The sequence below is a fragment of the Emydura macquarii genome, unplaced genomic scaffold (genome assembly GCF_026122565.2).
Source record: "Emydura macquarii macquarii isolate MOO-44397 ecotype Brisbane River unplaced genomic scaffold, CSIRO-AGI_Emac_v2 contig_212, whole genome shotgun sequence".
Taxonomy (NCBI): domain Eukaryota; kingdom Metazoa; phylum Chordata; order Testudines; family Chelidae; genus Emydura; species Emydura macquarii.
In genome coordinates, this window is record NW_027130349.1 from 13192405 (window position 1) to 13212595 (window position 20191).

The 20191-nt window shown below is 40.1% G+C and overlaps 1 protein-coding gene across 1 annotated transcript in view; it reads left to right on the plus strand.

Annotated features, from left to right (window-relative positions):
* GNAL (G protein subunit alpha L) overlaps positions 1-20191 on the plus strand; it is a 304035-nt gene that overhangs the window by 48131 nt on the left and 235713 nt on the right. The window lies entirely within an intron of this gene.

Genomic DNA, 20191 nt, shown 5'->3' on the forward strand with positions numbered 1-20191 from the left:
TACAGCTGTCACTTATTCAATGCATGCAACCTCCCCCTCTTGTGGTTGATTTTTGAATGTGCTTTAAATTTACAGTGGAACTCTGTTTATCTGATATAATTGGGACTGGGGCCAGATGGGATAATCAAAAATTGGGATAATCAGGAGAACTGGCAAAGAGCTTTCTATCCCTTATTTTAAGATGGGGGGACTTGGGTGGTCAGCCCCAGGCGGCTGGTGGTGAGGTTAATACAGACAGATAGATACTGGAGGCTCGGAAAAATGGGGATCTACTGTATGTCAATAAAACGTGTTCAACTGTTACCTATATATATTGTGACTAGGGAAACTCAGGTTTTGAATTTTGTTTTAATTGTGGGAAAACATAGATTTTTTTATGTGTGGGGTTTTTTGTCAGAGAATTTTAGGGTTTTTTTATCATGGAAAACTAGGATCTCTGATGATATATGTAGGGCCACTACATGGGCTTCAGTGCATACATTTCCAAAGCACTACACTTTAATCTATGCCATCAGATCCAGTGCAGCTGTGGGTATAATTGTACTATCTTCAGTTTTGGACTCAATTTCCAAGCTCCCTCCTCACTCTGGAGAAACACTTGGAAGTAGCCTAAAGTGGAGCATTTATAGGGACACTACTTGAAGAAGAAGAAGAGGTTACTCACTTTGTGCAGTAACTGCACTTCTTCAAGATGTGTGTTTTTATGGGTTCTCTTCCTTCCCTTCTACTTCAGACTGTTCTCTGCAGAGACATTCAGGTGGAGAAAGAATTCAGAATGGTTCACCTGCGCACTCCTATATAGCCTAATGTATAGCATGAGGAGGCATAGGATGTATGCATGGGCCCAATGGGCACTGCTAGCAGAAAACCTCTGATCAAGGGCTCAAGAGGCATATCTGAAGTAGAGTACCCATAGAGACACAAATCTTAAAGAACTGCAGTTACTGCACAAATTGAGTAACCTTTTTCTCAGTTTAAAAAGTCTATCATTACAAAATTGAGGTGCTCCTGCAGTTAACATAGTTCTTATATTGATGCCAGTTGTCCTGTTTTACCAAATGACTTATTTAGTCTAAATGGTCATGTGGAATGCTGAACCAATGCTTTAGGAAGGCACTCCTAGACAAAATTTGGTTGCTTCAATAGCATGTAAGTGTGGCAGAAGGAACTGGAATTGTGTGGAATGACAGATGGGTAAAAGTATCTCCTTGGTTTGAAAAGATCATACTCTGATGTCTGCCCTACTTGTCTATGCCTCCTTCCTTCCTTGCACCTCTTCGAGACCCCGAGGGGAAGATCAGAGCATAAGAGAAGAAAGTATAAAGTTTGTCCTTAGTAAATGCACATACCCGGTGTGTATTATACCTTTGATCCTGATGGTGGCAGCAAATACTAAGGGAAAAGAAACTAAATTACTAGTGGAGATAAACTGTGTTTTTAATTATTGAATATAGATAAAAGCTTTCCCTTTTTCTGTAGAATAGGGAGAAGGGTTGTTTTGGCTTTTAAATGTAACAGTTGAAAAATGGAAGGTCAAGCTGAACTTCAAAAAAAAAATTGTCATTTCAGGTTTTAGCTTTTTGTGTAATATACTTAGTGTCTTGTGCAAACAGATGTAGGTGGCATGAATAAAGTTTTTGTCCTTTTGATAAAATCTTATGTCTTCCATTCCTGCGACTGCAAATTATGCACTGCATTGATGTCTAAAAGCTTCTCTGTTACTTTTTATTACCATAGTGTCTAGAAGCCCTAGTCAAGGACCAGGACCCTATTGTGATAGACATTGAACAAAGACAAAACAGGAAGATGGTCCCTTCCCTCAAGAGCTTACAATTTAAGTATGAGATAAAAGATGGGTACAGACAGATTATTACTAGATCTTTGACCAACTTTGAGCCTGAGCTAATTTAAAAAGGGAGCTATAGTTGCTTACATATATGAACACAAACTTAAAGGAACATGAAAATAAATGTGAAGTGAGCCAAAGGGGGACATACAGCTAGCTATAGTAGGATAAAAACAAGCAAAAGAAAAGATTACCCTTCTACCAGCTGCTAGGTTTAGATCACTGTATGGCACCAAAGGAAGTGGTGGAGGACTTCCTCATCACTTAAATGTGCAAGAGGACTGGGCAAAGCAACTGAAATCCTACCGTGGAGAACAATCCTGCATGGCAAGAGCTGGGATGTATGATCTAATAGGCTTTTTCCATTTCTAATTTCAGTAAATTTTAGGGCAGCTCTACACTTAAAACACTTTATTAGTGCAGCTGCACCGCTCTAGCGTGTAAGTGAAGGTGCTCCTACGCTGATGGAAGAGCTCCTCTTGTCGATGTAGTTAATCCACCTCCCTGAGAGACTGTAGCTATGGTTGATGGGAGAAGCTCTCCCATCAACGTAGCATTGTATACACAGGGGAGTTAGTTGGTGTAACTACATCACTTGGGTGTGTGGATTTTTCACACCACTGTGCAATGTAGTTATACCGATATAGGGCTACACCATAGACCTGGCCTTAGAGGTTTTATTTCCTTGCTCAGTCCCTTTTTAAAAAAAAAAAAAAAAAAAAAATCCAACTAGTTTTAGATTGATAGCCAGGGTAGCTAACAGCCACAATTTAATCTCAGAACAGATACAAGACGGGCAGTAGCAACTTCCGATATCTAGGGATGTAGTTATAGTTCTTCAAGTGCTTGCTCATGTCTATTCCACTATAGGTGTGTGCATGCCTCCGTGCACAGCTACCGGAACTTTTTTCTCCTTAGATCCCATAGGCTGGCTCCGGTGCCCCCTGGAGTCCCACGCACATGCTGCAGTATATGAGGCGCTGCCGGCCCTATGCCCCCTCAGTTCCTTCTTTCCACCCGTGATGGTTACTGGAAATGCCTGCACTTGCTTAATTCCCTGTATTTTAAACTTTAAACAAGGATATTTTGTGTTAGTTAGTTAGTTAGGTAGTTAGAGACTTAGAGATAATCTAGCTCAGACTTTACCAGGAGCAGGTATGCTCCGGTGTCATGGCTTCAAGCTGCGTGCTTTCGGCGGGAAGGCTTTCCCGCTAACTGACCCCCACTGCCTGAAGCGTGGGGGGGGGGAAAGCCTTCATGAGAAGAGAGAGGCTTTCAGATCCCCGGAAATTCTGCCTGAAAGCCTGGCTCATGGAACCCCTGAGCCAGCTCCGAGTCAGCTCCAAGCTTCGCCGCGGTATCCAGCGTGTCACCAGTGCAGAGGGCACGATAGGCACCGACTCAACTTGGCACCATGAAGACAGAGCATGGAGACTTCCCTGCACTGTCGGAGCAGGCAGGGTGGGGCACCTACCGGCACTGCCGACTTTGGTAGCTGAAGGACGACAAGAGCCTTGTTGGACTTGCATACGCCACCGCCACTCATGCCTCCATGAGAGAGAAGGGGCTGGCGTTGGACCCCCTGAATGGCTCAGGGGATCCCCGGTATGGGGAGGAAAACCTCTTTGTTTCAGCCCCTAGCGAAGAGCTGTCGCCAAAAGTCAGGACGACGTGATTTTTTTTCAGCGGTGGGGAAGACGCCGCGAGCTGCCACCGAAAGGGAGGAAGCAGCACGATTTTTCGGTGGATGCTAATATGCTGCCAGGATATGGCCCCCTTTAAGTCCATCTTATTGCAATGTGGCCTGCCACTGCAAGTTAGTTTGACACCCCTGCTGTAGTTTATAAGATAAGGTTTAGTTGAGACCTCACCAGGCCTTCCGGCCCAAGGGGGTTGTCCAGTCTCATTGGACCAATCATGCATTCTCCCCAAGTTTCCCCGAACTTCATGGTTCAGAGGAGAAGAGAAGACAGCACTCGCTAAAACATAAGTGGGGCCCTGGCTTCTACATCAGAGGCATGAGACCGTTCTGGAAAGCAAAGTAGCTCTTCTTCGCAGCATCCGACCAGATGAAAGGTTCACCGGTCTCCGCCCAGTGCAGTCTCCTTGTGAATAATTTCCTGCATCACTTCCGGTCACGAGCAGGTGAAGGCTCCGCTTCCGGACACCATAGCTCACCCAACAGAGCTCAAGCTCCATCTACAGCCTCCCTAGGGAAGTGCTAGGGCAGGGCATCTGCAAAGCAGCTGCCAGGCTAGCGATACATTCCTTCACGTCCCACCATGCCTCTGTCCAAGGCACGGGAAGGAGTGGGCTTCAGCAGATCAGGGCTGCAGGCAGCTCACTGCTAACTCTTGCCCACCTCCAAGGTACTGCTTGTTAGTCACCTATAGTGGAATGAACATGAGTAAGCACTCGAAGAAGAAAACGAGGTTACTTACCGGTAACTGATGTTCTTCGAGATATGTTGTTCTTGTCCATTCCACAACCCACCCCCCATCCCTGCTGCCAGAGTTGGCGGAAAGAAGGGACTGAGGCAGTGTAGGGCCGGCAGCACCTCATATACCGCGGCATGTATGCAGACTCCAGGGGGCACCAGAGCCAGCCCTACGGGATCTGCTAAGGGGAAAAGAGTTCCAGTAACCGTGCACGGAGGCATGCACACACCTATAGTAGAATGGACATGAGCAACACATCTTGAAGAACATCAGTTACTGGTAAGTCACCTTTTTTTTTCCTGTCCATTTGTTCACTAGCCTGTTCTGAGATTACTAACATGAGTGTCATTTGTAATCGTATCTCTTGTGATTTGATTCATACATGACTGACTAGACTGAGACACCTTTCATGTGTAATGAATAATTATTGCAGGATAATAACTTGTCATTACTAGCATTTTACAAACCAATGGTATAGAAATGAGTCTTTTTATTCTCTTACTGATCCTCAGGGACATCCATCAGTTTCCTCCATTACTTTTTTGATTTTGAGAGTCATTCACTGGCACACTGTTGAGATTTTTTTAAAAACTTTTTATGGCACTATGTTATGGAAATCATTATGAAGCAAACTGCTTAAAGTGTTATCCTGCTCCCACTGCTGCATTCATGATACAATCTCGCTGCATTACTGTCATTTCAGACTACTATTGTGTTTTCCTGACTTCCAAACTCCTTACCTGAGAATCAGATCCATTGCCAGGTTGGAGTGCTGATATCCTTAGCTGATTGTGGTTGCCATGAGCTGGGTAAATCTATAGTACTATAAGTACTTTTTAAAGTAAAACTTAAATTAAAAGAAAGTTGAGGTGCAAAGTCAAGCACTTGAGTTAGGAAGTGCCATAATTAATATTGCCTGGGCAACCGTACTTTGATCCTCTTGTGCCATATGTATAGGGCTTCTGATTTTTGGTTTTAACCTGTAAACACTGATAAAATACCCCAATGCACAAAAAGGAAAAAAAAAATGCAGTGTTTATCCAATAAACACTGGAAAAACATTAGAAATGGTTACTTGTATCTAAACGGCTTGTCTACATGGAGCAGTAATGTGGACTATGGCGGTGTGATTTCTATAGTACACTAACGTGTTGCGCATTAATTGGTCCATGTAGACTCTGCTGGTGCGCACTAAAGGTTCCCTGGTGCGCTTTATCGTAATTCTGTTTGCAACAGTACTGAGTTTTAAAGTACACTAAGGAACGTACAAAGATTACTCATTTACAGTAAATAGAAGGAGAGAGCCCTGAAACTCCCCAATTTTTTTGGATGTCTACATAAAACTCAAAAATTGCTAAAAGTAAACCCTGAACAATGAAATTAATAAACCCCCCAAAACAGAAGTCCTACATATACATTAGGATATCATCATTAATTACGCTGTCACATTATTTTTTCCAAAAGACCCCCCCTGCCTCATTCAGTGCACAGGATGGACAGTGCTCACTGCATGGGCAGCTATCCAATATCTTGTTTTATCACCATTGTTAGTTGTGTAGTCCTAAGCCCTGTTTACTACACACCATCTGCTCTGAATACAGAATTATTAATTTTCTCATGGTCCTTTCTGTGATACTTATTGCTTTAATATCTGAGTGTTTCACCAACAATAACAAATGTACCTTTTTAAAAAAAAAAAAAAAAAAAAAAAGACTTTTTATTAAGGCCAAAGTTACAATAAAATGGTAACATACTGCATTGTATATTATTTATTCAGGGTCAGGTTAACACTCAAAGAATCTGGCTAAAAATGCTGGTTTGGTATTTGCAGAGCCACCTTCCTCTGAGTATACTAGAAAGGGTGACCAAATTTCTAAAATCCTATCCTCTTTTTTTGACACTTCTATCATATATGTACTTTTATATGAAAGCTTTTCCATTACATTCCATATTTTAGAATACCTCAGTTCCAGGGGAGAAGGGGTCAGGCACATCCAACAATGTATAATACACAGCGCAGTGGCTAACAATAAAAAAAAGTCATTCTGTTTAAAATGCAGATCCTTTACTGGAGCATTATATAAGCAGGTCAGGGGATCTCTGGGCAGCTGGCATTTTGTCATAACATGAATCGTTTTTTAATAATTTCTTCCCAAAACAGTTTAATTCCTGGACACAACCAATATATATTCAAGTATGTTCACCTTTCCCCACAACCCCTACAAACAGAGTAACTAATTTATCTTCACAACACTTGTTTGAAGTAAGGTGATGGTATTATCCCCCTTTTGCAGAAGGGGAATGGAGGCACAGAGAAATTAAGGCCAAAATTGCCTAAAGTGTCCAATTTAAGATGTCTGGGGTAAGATTTTTTCAAAATTATTAGCATTTTTATAATTGTATATGTTTTAAGGATATCTTTCATTAACTTCATTTGCAGCTGTAAGTGCTCAGTGCTTCTGCAAATTTGACCCCAGCAGGTATCCAGATAATGAGGAACACATAAATAGGGTTACTGGTGAAAATCTTTGGTTTGTGATTTGCCCAACATCCCATAGGAATTCCATGGCAGAAGCAGGGATAGAATCTGGATCTCTAGAGTGTTGTTCAACAGCCTAAACCATGGAACCAATCCTTCCTCTTGCTGCAGTTGCCTGTCACGCTTGTTCACACCTTGCAGTTTCTGCAACAAATGAGGCTGTTATCCTGCAGACAACAGCATCATTCACTACATAACTCTGAATCATCATCTGAGCATAGTCCTTCTCTTGTGCTAAATGAGGTTAGAGTCCTGTGGAAAAATAGTTATGTGATCATGCAAACACCCAAGGTGAACCAATTTAAGATTAGATGGGCAATTTTAATTCTGGCATATCCTAACTTTTGAGTGCTTGACTGTGCTTACCTTAATATTATTTTATATAGGTTTTTTTAAATTTAGTTTCCCAGAGTTTATAAAAAACTGGGTTTTTTTTAGTTAATCTCTACCATATGGAACTCCCTTCTTCCTCCCACAGATCATCAGCAAGGTTGAAACCCTAAATCCACAGCACAGACCTCTGCTGCTTGAGCTAACAGAGTAAAATGATAGCAGTACTTGTCATCCTCTATGTAGACCAGCCACTAGAGAGGGATGAGACACAGTTTGCCCGGGGACTTCACCACTCTTTGCTGAAAGCAGAAAAGAAATGTTGAGACCCAGGAATTATGGGTTTTATTCTAGTTTCTGGAGGACACCACTGTAGTAGTGACAGACTCTTTTTTTTTTCTGTCTACCCTGCCTGCCCTCTCTACCTTTTTGCCTCTAAAATGGAGAATACTTCTGTCCTATACTCTCCAACTCCTCTCCCAAATGAAGAGTTCGTGTCTTTCCCCTCTGAATCCACCCCTCAGCCTCTTTCTATTCCCCCATTGCTTCTCACCTTTCTGCATTCTAATCATGCTTTCTCCTCCTCCTTTTGGGTGCCAGCAGTGGGAACATCCAGAACACAGGAGAGACCGTATCCATGTTCTTAATTCCTGTGCCTAGCACCAGAGCAGCTCTTAGCTACTAGAAGTAGCAATTGTGAGGAAAGTACTGCTCAACCCCTGCAGCCCATGGTGCAAGATGGTGCATGTGCAGTCTGGCCAGCATGTAGGAGCTATGCAGGGATGGAGCATGTTCAAGGCAACAGTCTGAAGAGAATTTAGCTGCCAAATTCTTAAATCCAAACTAGGCATATATTAACTGTAATTCTTCAGAGGCTTCTCCCAAAATTATCCCAAATTTCGGTGGATTTTCATGGGGACAGCAAAAGAAAGACACATCCCTAAAACCAGGGGGATTTGCATCTCCAAAGTATATAGGTGATAGCACTGCTCAGTGAAACAGTTACAAGAATTATTTTTAACATGGATAGAATTTATTTTTCCCTAGCTCTGTTTTAAGAAACCACGGAAACATTTCCAGAATTTCAGCTTGAGGCAGACACCTGGCTTGCAAAATTTCAGCCCAAATACTTAAAAGTGTTTAGTTATAAACAACAGAAAACAGGGTCTTACAATGGAAAATTTTAAGCTACCTTAACTATAGACATTACTTCCAGCTCAGCCTATAATAAGAAGAGGTTGCAGTTTATCCTATTTTTACCTGCTGTTGTTTTGCATTTCTCTAGAAGAGCTCTGATTAGTATGCATTTTGTAAATTGTGGTGGTGTTGGTTAGGCTGTTTAGTTTCTCTAGATGACTGAGGTTTCCCAGCAGCTATTGAGATCCAAAGCCTGATAAGTGTTCAGTTTGTTCAGAAAAAGTCTGCTGCTTCCCCCAATTAGTCCAAAATAGCCTGAATCTGATTATCTTCAGGACATTGGAGCAGAGGAGAAGATGAGTTTTTCAGGCATTTGAAAATGGTGGGGAATTGTTGGAAAGGCATTGAAGACTTCATTACCCTGCTTACTGGTCGTGGGTTATATAAACTGAACTTAGGTTAACCTAAGTTAACTGAACCTGCTGAACTTAGGTTTTTATATATTTTAAACACATATCAGAGGCATATACCCAATATGAACATGTACTCTTTAGTAGTTATTTAGTATTACAGACATGCTATCTGGTTGGCTGGGCCCCTTTCTTGGATCCTGCATACTTGGGCTTAAATTTATCTACTCAGTTGTTTCCTTCTGCCTGCCTTTCATTGCTCTTCTCAGCAATTTCCTTGTGTCTCTACATGTGGTAGCAGTGTACTTACTTTTGAAGAAACTACATGTTGCTTGACAGCATGGCAGTAGGTGCACCTCCTGACTAGAGGGTGCATAGTGTCTAATGATGACATGTTTGGTGGTTCCTGAGAGACCAGAGCACTGCCTTTTTGCTCTAGTTTATGGTTTGGGAAATGACTACTTCTCAATTCCCTCCAGATCAGATAGCTTTCACAGTGGGCATTCCTTATCTCCATGGCAACTGGAGGCAGATGAGATCTTTTGCTCTGAGCCTGGGCTGAGGACTGCCCCTTAGGAAGAACTTCCCAGAATCGATTCTTCCGAGCAGCCCACATGGCAGACCCCACATCTCCCTTTGTAGTCAAGATTTCACAGGATTCTTAAGATTTTAAACTAAATGTGCCTGTTCTCTCATTGGCTTTGAGATTTTTCTCCTCAGAACTTTTAAACTCAACTACCAAATACATTTTAAAAAAATTCCTCACTGAGGAGGCTTTGAAGCATCTCTGCTCCCTTCCTTTCTCAGAAATGGTAGGCAGCAGGCCACAGTGAAACCTGGCTCCCAGTGTGTTGATGAAGGTCTGCACCAAGGTGGTTGACTAGGCTGCAGTGATACCTGGCGCCTGCTGAGGTGTAGGTGAGGTCTGTGCCCAGACAATTGAGCAGAACACATGGAATCGCCTTCACTGAGGCCAGGCCAGAATCAATGACCTGGAACCACGGGTACTTCCCCCTTCTTCTTCTCCAGAGTGCCCCTTCACTTTTCTGCTAGTCATGGGACCCCATTCCCTCAGCTTGCAGACCCAACAGGAAAATTTCATGGGAGCCTCTTGAATTATGGAGGAAGGCAAGGTTGTTCCCTCCCTTTGAAATCAGGCCATAACGGAGCTACCATTTCCTTAGAGAGAGAGATGCAGTGTACATCCTTGCAGGTTGTACTTAGACTCAGGTCTTCTTGGTAACATATTCTGACTCTCCTCCTTTCTCTGAGGTTTAGCCCAGTGAATAGTGAGGGATATTGCTTACAGCCCTTTCTTAGAGGCACTGCACAAAGTCTTAAAATCTCTCATCAGAGTGTCTCTAACATTATAGATCCTCTAAAGAGAAGGGGAAATTTATGAAGCTGGGGCTTTGACTGAGATACCATGGAGTCATAATTAAGCTTCCCAGAATTAAGCACAAATAGAAGTCTAACTTCGCAGGTCCTTATGTTTTTGCAATATGAAATACCAAATTAAAAAGGAACATGCAAAGTTGAAAAGCTGTGTCATTCTTCCTCAGTTGGTTTGAGGTTATGGTCAAGAAGAAGTAGGAATTCCATATTCAGACCTACTTGTACTGAGGGACTAAAAGGTCTTTTATTACTCTGCCTAAGGTTAAGCTTGCTGCAGGCTCCTTAGTAAAGGGCATGGACATACCTACAGATAAGAGAATAAAATCATCATTCAGCCTAAACTTGGATATAGCAGCCTCAGAATATTGGCTGCTGTCTCTAATTGTGGAGGTCTGTGCTCAGTCAGGAGGTCAATTGTGAGTGTTGCAAAAAACAAACAAAAAAAACCCAGCTACATAATCGACTTAAAACTAAATTGCCCTAACGGCTTTTTCAGGACTGATATCTTACCTGTCTCTGATTTGCTGTGTATTCGAAACTTCCAAAGATGTGTCCTGGGGACAATCATGGCTCTAATTGACGATATTGGAATTGTATGCTAAACTCTGATTATCCTTCCAAATATTTTGTTGGTAAATTCTTTGGGGAGTATAAAGACAAAGCAGTCACTGTGACCTTCCTCCCCTCTTCCAGTGAAAGAATCTTTGAACTATCAGCCAGTGTTTCCCTTTGAAGCTATTGCTCTTTTGGGTTCCAACCTAGATATTACACAGTAGAAAGGGAAGCCATTGCTGCTTTTCCTAAGAGTTTGAAGACCAGAATGGGATTCTTTGGAAACCATCCAGTCACAAAAGCTTCTCTTATTTTTGGGTTTCCCAAGAAGCTTCAGGGCGTACCCTATCTGGTAGTGAACATCTCAGAAAATGGGTGCTTGAGATGATCAGGGAAGGAATTCACTAAAACACTCTCTTTGTTCAAGGGAAAAATTTATCCTTTCCCCAAAGTAAACTGACATGTTTAACAAGACCCTTTGTAGCATCAGAAGATTAAGGATATAATGGTTAGTCTCCTACACATTAGAATGACAGAACTAGTTCTGTAGTAAGATGTATATTTTAGAAAGGACTCATGATTCTTTTTGGTACAAATAGAAATATTGGCATGTAGTCAATTTAGATCTCAGGGGTCTCAATTAATCCATAAAGAGATGAGTATTCCAAGTAGAAATACTGAAATCCATATTACAATATTTTAGAATATGAAAATAAATCTCCCGTAGATCTACTGAAGATATGTTCAGGGAGATTTACCCAGAGATGCTTTAGGTTCTGCTACAATAAGACACATTTTCAACAAAATACTCCCTTTTTGTATGCATAACTTCTACACTGGTATTTACAAATGCTGTGTCATCCTTCCCTTCAAAAGAAAGATTTACATTTCCTTGTTTGTACAACCTCATCATATTATGCACGGCCCACGAGTGACAGCTAACACCTTCACAAACATGGCTTTGACTGAACAAGTGAAAAGACTAAGTACTGCCCTCACAAAATTCCAGCACCTAAATTATTGTCCAAGACGATCTTAATTTCAGAGGAGAGATGGAAGAAGGTAGTGTCTGGTTTGCCAAACATTAGCACACCTCTCCCAAGATAATCTGATTCTGCTCCTGGGCTAGTTGGTCTTATGTATGGATGCCTGGCACAACTCTTGCTTTGCTTTCAGCTTGCAGTTGCAGGAAATCAGTAAATAAAAATCTTGGTCCAGATCCAGTACTAGCATCTCTTCTTAAATAAGAAGAATGAGTTCATCAGCTACCTGAAGTTGGGTCCAGAGACGGGTCCAACACAGATTCCAAACACCCCATGTTAGGGGAACCTATTTTGATGGGGGAGGATGAGGCAAATGTGGCCCAAGGAAGAAACATGGAATATAACCTGTTTTATGCTATGGACCATCAAAATCATTCCTCCATTTCCAGCAGATGATTTTTCAGAAACTTTTCAGGCAGAAAAATGTCAGCACTCCTTAGAGCAGCTTTTTTCATGTCCTGGGCAGAAGCTCTTACTCTTTTCCCCAAAGAAGGAAAGCTGTGGTTTGCTGGCTCAGTGAGACCTATTTAGGACCCAGGGAATGCAGACTGGATCAGCTACCCTTTTGGTGCATCACAGGACAAGCTGGAAGCTTTATTAATTAACCTATTTGCATCCAATTTCAGATGGAAAACCAAAAGAGGTACTAAGCTAGGAACAGATGCTAAAAAGCAGTGGCTGTGGTCTCCCTATCTCAGAAGTGGGCTAAAAGGCCTACTGTTCCACCCCCACACCCACCATCACCACTGAGAACGAAGATGGTAAATAAAATTGTGAAGGAGTAGGATATAGTCATTCTAATCCTCTTCTCATTAACACTCAGGTCTTCGTTCTCAGGCATGATTTATATGTAACTGGAACCTTCTTTCAAAATCCCCACATCCAAATACAAAACATTGTGCAACAGTGATCTGTCCTGATCTAATATGCAGGGCTGCCTAACTAGTCTGGAAAGAAAGGTAGTGGGTTAGAGAAATCCTTTTAAGAATGAATAAATGAATTTCTTATGATTTCTAGGTTTAATTTATGCTTTATTTAAAAAAAAAAAAAAAAAAAAATAGTGTTCTCTAGGGTTTTTCACATGAATCAAGTAATTGGTTGTCTGTTTGTTTTTTGTTTTTTTTAACCCGTAGCAAAATTAAGGGTTTTTTAAAATTACAATTACATGTAGATTTTTGGGAAGGTATGTGTGTATATCTATATGGGGAGGGGAGAACTAAAATAATAGAGTTATTTTCTTGACTGGAAGGATACATTTTAAAATGTGGCAATTTCAATATAATTTGATATCTTTTTAAAAATATCTCAATACAACTCTAGGGTATGCAATATGAGTAATAACTAAGACTAAAGCAGTTGAAGTCTTTGTATTGTGACTCAGTCTGTCCAAGAAATAGTTATTACTAAATACAGCAGCTGCATGCTATACAGAAACTAATTGGTTAAGCTATGGGGTTTGCCATTTTTCAAGCTGAAAAATTAGTTTAAAATATGAAAAGTACTACAAGAGTAGGCAATGTTTTAATGATACTGGGAATATTTAAAAGACTAACTATTATTTATGTGTAATAGGTGGAGTAAAAAAAATTGGTGCTTCAGAATGGGAACATTTACTTGCAAAATATACTGAACTACGTTAAATTACAAATAGTGTACTATTTTTTTTATACAGAGTATACTAGCAAGTTAGTTATGTACAAGCCCAATGAATCGCTGTGTTATCTGCACTGTGTAAAATTAATATGAACGGCATGCTTTGTATAATCTAGTTACGTCCAAAACTGAATAAATACTTGGATATATTTTCCTGTTTATGAAAAATCTTATCTGCAGAACTTCCATTCACTTCTATCTTCATTCTGAGAATACCATGAAATAAAAATAACAATGAAAAAGACTGTGTTCTTATCCGAGGCATTTATCATTAAGGGAAGAATACTATATTACAGCAATTTGAAATAGGATTGCCCCGTAGCTTAAGACTGATTACACAATTTATGTGGTCATCCCCATTGAAAAGACAAGTTTCAGAGTGAACAAGATTCTTTTGGTGACTGCTGACTGCTCCTGATCTATTTAAATACAACTGGCCTCAGTCTTAGGCTTCTAGCTATCACCTGACTTGAGGTGGAATTGCATAATTCTCCCACTCTCAGATCAGGTCCTGCATTGCTGTCCCTGGTGTATCAACCACAATTACCTCAGCAAGTCTGACTTTATGTCTAGCCCCTGAGATTCTGTTCCATATGGGAGCAATGACAATAGTAACCAGTGACTAGATAGCCTTCCTGAAGTGAAGCATTATTTATTAGATCAAAACTATATCGGAGAAAATATATCTTAAAAATAACAAACCAGTCTGTATGTGTACCAGCTTTTCCTGAAGGCTTACCAGTCTCTGAACCTGGAAAGGCCCAACTTCTTCAGACTCCCTCCTCAGTCTCTCCCAGTGTCAACCTGTCTTCCTTAACAGCTTCTGACAATTGACCTCTCTACTTCTATTTAAGAAGGGCTTTTTTAACTGTTTAGTGTTCTTTTGATCTCCAGATTCCCAGCTTTGCCAAAACGAGGTTTACAACTTTTTGCAGACAAGATAAAGGATTCTTGAATCTAACAGCTTGTCCCATTATTATTCAAGTGTGTCCCTGGATGTTCTTATGTGAGAAGCCATTGTATTGCCTTAATGCACAGACTCCATTGAATGCGAGCATTATAGGCATATAATAAAAATTCTTGTGCCTCCAGTATAAATGAGATCAATACAATCAGACAGGAAATTCTAATAGCCCACTGTAGTTGCACGGTAACTTAACCTCACTGACCAGGTCACATACAGTATTTTATAAAATTTATCTCAGTATTCTGTAACAGGGGACTTGGAGGGCCTGGCGGCCTAGTGATTGGAACACTTGACTTCTGGCCTGTGTTGTTGAGCCTTAAAGTGGGAGGATGGGGTCCTGGGCCCTCCCACTCCACCATATTCCAGCCCAAGATGCTGTGTGAGTCAATCCCTCAGCCTGGGACATCAGCAGGGAGTCAATGTCCGCTGCCCTGGGTTATTTCCTTTAGTGTCCCTTCAGTTTGGGGGTGGGCTCCTTGTGGGCCTTGGTAGCATCCTACTGCAGTCCCAGGTTCTTCCAGGTGGGGCAACCTTGGCAGAGTCAGAACCCCATGAGGTCTATGTGATTTGGTCACCCAATTATGCCTTAGGCCAAGTGCTCCTTAGCCTCTTCCACAGTGTCCTTTAGCCATGGATATGGTGCTTGTTTCCTAGTGGCTGCCTTGGCTGGCAGGCTAGTGATCCTTTCCCTCAGGTAGGGAGACAGCTGACTCCTGCATCTTCTCCAGTCAGTCCCAATCTGAGCCAGGTTCTCTCCTTTTTCCTCTCTCCTCCAGGCCTGCCTTTGGCTCCAGGTATAATGGGGTGGGGTTAGTTGGGCCCAAAGGCTCTCTTTAAACTTGGTTGGTTTATCACTTGCTTTTGCAGTTTCTCTCCAGTTTAAGATGCATCTATCACCTCCACAAATATGGGGAGCTGAGCATATTTTGTTTTATTATATTATCATGATGCTGTTGTAGTGCTTTTATTATGAAGATTGTATTGCTTTTCCATTAAACAGAGTTCAAGTTCCTAGAATTTACATTTAAATTAATATAAGAAGGTTATTAGTTGTTGGGAATAGGTTTGTGTGGAATTGCTAAAACGTTAAACTCTTTGAAGAAGCAGTTCAATTTGAATTTTCTAGGTAAACTTTTTTTCACAAGTGTGTCTCTTTAAAAACACTTAAAGCTGCACACCCCCGGAAATTTTCACATACAGTTCAACTTTTTTTTGGATCCCTATAATTTGTGAACACTTGCATAATTCAAACTTCCCACACTTGTCAATCTTCAATAGAACACCTTCCTAGGGTAGATATTAGACAATTTGAAACATAAAACAGTTTTTATGATTATTTGCTATAACTGTCTTTGGCTTCATGAGGGAAGCTGATACAGAATGTTTCCCACTTAATAATCTTATTGCTGTGGAAATAGGGTAATGTTAAAATCCTTCAGGGGCTGGTCCAGTATGAGCTGCTAAGAGCAGAAAGTATCGAATGGAGGTGCTTAGGACCATCTTAGTGCTGTGGAAAGTACAGAAACACAATGCTTACTCCTAGTTCTCCCACCTTCCCTACTCTCACTCCCCCATGATTCACTTATGGAATGTTTGGTGGGACCCCACTTACCATGTGTGACACACTGTACACACCCTTATGGTGTGATTATGTATCATTCATGTTCACCCTTATAGTGTAACTGTATATTATTTAATGCAAAAGTATGTCATGTAAGATGTTTTTGGAATGCTCATGACATACTGAACATTATTGTTATAGTAGTATGTTTGTTGCGATGTCATATGTATGGTTATGAAACTCTATGTAATATTCCCAATTATGTGTCTCATGGCTTGAGGCAGATCTAAGCAAAACCCTCCAAAAGCAGAGAGATAGTTTACGCCTCACTAAGACATGCATAAAACAACCCAGATCTTCCAGAAACAATGGGCTAGCCTAAGCATCATTAAGCTCATTGACTCAAGTGGAGGAAGCCATGACGGACATTGTCTGTCACCTGACCCGGGGGGAGGGGCAGGATGTGAGGAGGAACATGTTAAAAGAAATGTTTTGCACATTTTAATGGTTTAGAAAAGAAAGATTTTAGTGACAAATTAAGAACTTCCACTACAAATTCATATTTCAGGACCACATTACCCTTCAAACAACTTTTTTTTGTAGTGGAGTTGTGATGTTGGACTCCAGGGGAGCCATCCTGAGATAGCTTAAAAAGGGCAAACTGCAAAGAATGGGGCAGGCAAAGCCCTAAATACTTGTGGTTTATCTTCCATAAGATATACCAAGCCAGCAACAAACAGTTTCTGATGACCTCACTGGTCATTCAGTAGACAAAACACAGTTCCCTTAAAACTATCCAGCCCTTTGGCTAGCCCCCAGACAGCCAAGTCAGATATGATGGGGATGGCTGAAAGTCTTTATGCATCATATGTAAAAGAGTTCTACCAATCCCAAAGGACACATTACCAAACAGGTCAATGAATAGTTCAGATCTTACCCAAATACACACTTAAAGCCAATGCTTATTAACTAAACTAACATTTATTTAAAAAAAAAAAGGAAAGGGTAATGATTAAAAGGTCAGTATATGTACACAGATGAAAATAAAGCTCTTAGGTTAGTTTCAAAGAAGAGAGAACTGAATTGCAAAGTTCTTAAATTGCAATGTCTCTGAAATTACCCAAATAGCTTAGGGATCACCAGTCCTTGTTTAGAGCTTCTTTGTTAGATATCCAGTCCAGAGAAATGAAGACTAACAGTCCATGTGCAGAGTTTGTTCAAATTCTCCCGTGAGAATTAGTAGAGTAATGCCAGGCTGTTGCTGGGATCCCAGTCTTGTGATCCAAACTTTCCTTGACAAGCTTGGACAGATCTGAGACAAAAAGGATCAGTCCACTAGAGTCCTTTATAGATCCATGCAGACTGACTAATATTTTCTTGACAGCAGGTGCCTCCTTGAACAATTAATAGATGATTACTTGGGACTCTGAAGTATCATCTCCTATATCCTGTGCACACTGATAACTAGTTACATTAACACAAGGTAATTGGCCATTTACAACCATATACAGGTACTTACTACTTAAACTTCAGAAAGAAATACAAATAATAGTATTGTTACATTCAAAGTTCCATCTAAATATTCACATGTTACTTTTGAACTTTTAATCAATAGAACAGTGATAGCCAGGAATGCAGTTTATCTACATTGCTAACCTGTAACAAGAGATACATAAACAACATCAAATAACTACCAACAATATACTTGCATCTTAAAGCTCTAGTCTGCTGATAAGGAATGACCCTCACTACCGTTGTATTTTTCTATAATATATCTTGAAAGGTCAGAGTTGGGCCATGCAATTTGCAAAGTCGCTTAATTTTTTCAGGCCTAGAGTCACAGGAGTGTTTTGGAAAATGTGAAATAAGGTTAACACACTTGAGATGTTTTCCCTCAGAATAAAATGAAACAGTATTCAGTATAACCACCAGTGGTCTCTAGTGTTGCTAAAATAGATCACTGAGCAGTATCGAGTCACTGGGTGATGTGACAGGAGATTGTTTATGGAGCACACTTTTATGAGGTATAAGTGCTTATAAATGTCATCCTTTGGAATAGTGGCTAGAACCCTTGAAAATGTTTCACTCAAGGTCCCTCATAGGGAGAATAGAGAAAATGAATACTACAGTTAAAGCAAGTCTTTGCTTTAACTAGAATTATAACCTGCTCTTAGAGCTCTGTGTAAATATGTAAGGTTTCAGTGATGACTTTTGGTTAAGCTTTTTAAATATTTTGCTATTATGATTTGATTATGCCCAGAGTGCTTTGGCAATGGATTATGCATCTTATATTGTATTTTTAAAACATTAAGGTACTTGGACTTGGTTATTGTGTCAAAATATTTTTCTACCAGGTGGAAGCACTGTTGTGCATGTGTGTGGAAGAGGAAGAATCAAAGGTCTCTTTTCCAATAAGAGTAAAGGCAAGTTGCGTATACTACCTACGAAGACAGCATATTTGTTTAGTGTTAAAGGTTGTCACTATAAAAAAGAGAGAAGAAAAAATCCAGAAATTTATAAATATTTTAAAGAATGAACAATTCAAAATTTCAATGTTTACGGCATTAAGTCTGGGAAAAATATAATCATTCATCCTCCAAATTAATAGCTGGGAATAATGTGTTCTATAATAAGACTTGATTATATGTCATCAATGCCAGCATTTCTTTCCTTCTTAAATTTTGAATTCTATGAAGAAATAGTAAGGAGTGAGGAGGGAAATGTGACAGAACATTGGTCTTTGGAACCAAAAGGATATTTGAGTCATGAACTCCTGAACTTGTGATCCACACTTACTTATCCTGGATGGGGGAAGATTGTTTCACTTCATAGTTTTTATTAAAGTGATTTAGACTGAAATCAAGTGTTATTTCTATTTTCTTTTTTTAATTGTTTCAAAAAAATAACATTGAACCAGCAAATACCTGATCTGTATTTTTAATACCACTCTTCAAGTGGAGTCAGTTTCTAGCAAAGTTTTTTTTTTTAAAAATAGTTTTCTTTTAAAGATAACATTAGTAATTGTTTTACAAAGACCATTGAACTTTGAAGGTAAAACACTGGAACTTGGTATTCATTAATATTATGATGTTATCTGATGCATGTAAACTATCTAGTAATTATTCTGCCTAGACAATTCTGAAGATTCATTGCAACGATTTATAATTGACCAATTATTGTTGTATTGGCTCCTCTTCTGAGGATATTTTAGCAACTGAGTGAAAAGACTGGCAAATTTTGATAGGCTGCTATAAAATATACTTTTGAAAAATCATATTGTTTTTTTTATGTTTCACTTTGTCACAGTTCAGGGCAACTGCATCTTTGTTCCGCCTCCATAGCACATACTCTAGGCTCCTGGCTCCTCAGCCATCACCTCTCTGGGGCGGAGACCCAGGTCTCTCTCCCTATTGACTAGGGCTTTTCCAGACTGCACAGTTCTCTGCCTATGCTAGGTTTAGCCATCTGCCTTGCTGGAAATAAACAGCCAACATCTGCACTTTACTTTCTCACATTAAGGCTAGAAACAGCATAATTGTCCACAATTATAAGCTACCACACAGCCCCTTCTGAGAACATGTATTCTTAAGGTGAAAACATATTAAAAACAATAAACTATGTGCATACTAATAAACTTACCAGAAATCACCAGGACAAATCCCCCAAAGGGTTTTTTTTGGTTACAGCGTCATAACCCCACAAAGGGGTTTTCTTTGGTTACAGGTTCATAACAGCTTCCGCTCAGAAGCTGCACACATGAGTAAATCACTCTCTTTTATACATATTGGGTCTTTTATCAGCAGACAGTAATTCTCTCCTCAAGATTTCAAAAGGTTGGGAGGTGGAAATCTGTGTTTCCTTCCCCACAGATATTTTCTAGAAAGCCCATTTAACTTTGTTTGTCCCAAATATTTCTTCTTGTCTAGCACACTATTTAAAATAGTCCTTGGAAGCTCATCCAAGATTTACCATCCCTGCGTTTAATACATTTTGTATTAGAGACTTTGCTTTAAGATGCCCATTTCTTTTTTCCCCCTCCAAAGTTTGGACTTCGTTCTAAATCAGCAAGATTCCAAAGAATGAACAATCTCTGCTGAAGCAGCAAACTTCCTAGTTTAAACCTTCACCAACAAAAGAAATTGCATCACGCTTTGTAGATTCCCTGGAATAGAATTTTAAAAGACTGAGATAATCAAGTTGCAAATTAACCAAAGTTTTCCTGTGTACTAACAAACTTTTGTATCCATAATTCACCAAAATTAAGCTCAACTATCTGTAATGAGGGTGAAAGCTGGTAGTGTAGGCAGGTAAAGCTGTGGC